Consider the following 862-nt stretch of genomic DNA (forward strand, 5'->3'; position numbering starts at 1 on the left):
GTGCACAAGACCCTTAATTGTCTTCAGTTTAGGTGATTGCTTATTGTTGGCTGTCCAGTGCTTAGTTTTATCTAGTCATAAGGAGACATTGGGTCAATATTTTTAAGTTGCCTGTCACCCGTCACCCCTTCCCCCTTATAGTGTTTTGTAGTTATGTTTTACTTCAATTAACAATCACCCATGTCATAGAAAAATGTATAATGGAAGAGAAATCACATCTTTGTTATACTTTCTCTTTTCTTTGATTGAGTTGATAATCTGAGTAATACTATAGCTGTTATGGAAATCTGCCACAAGTCCTTCTGTGTTCATCTACATGTTTGGGCAGATTTGCACTGCCTTTTGCAGCAGCACAAAAAAATGGCCTTTGTTCTTTCTCGATGAATTTCATTTAGGAAGATTACTGAAATGCAGTTGAAAGCATTAACATGATATCTCCTATTGACTTTTATGTACACTGTATGTGGAATTTGCAGAGGAAAAAAGTACAGTAAGATTATTTTTGCATCACACAAATAAATGCACATTGCTAGGCTAGTGTATAGTGTTTGAATTTCCTTTTTTTTCCCTTTGATTATTGGTGTAACTGGTGTGTAGATGCTGTTATGATACTTGCAAATAAAACAGTAGTTACATTTTTGTTTTTATGTAGATGCAATCTTTAGAAAAAATTATTTGAATGTAATCAGATGGTAGGGCATATTTCATTCTTATAAAAATCTTGATATAGATTGTAAAAATATTATTCATACTGAGAGGTAATTCATTATTATTAGATTTCACAGTTTGTATTGCCCAGTAAAATGTCAGAGAAATTATTGTCATTTGTAGATTTTGAGTCTTTGCTTTGTAAATTATGTGG

Source organism: Penaeus monodon, chromosome 21 (genome assembly GCF_015228065.2).
Source record: "Penaeus monodon isolate SGIC_2016 chromosome 21, NSTDA_Pmon_1, whole genome shotgun sequence".
NCBI lineage: Eukaryota > Metazoa > Arthropoda > Malacostraca > Decapoda > Penaeidae > Penaeus > Penaeus monodon.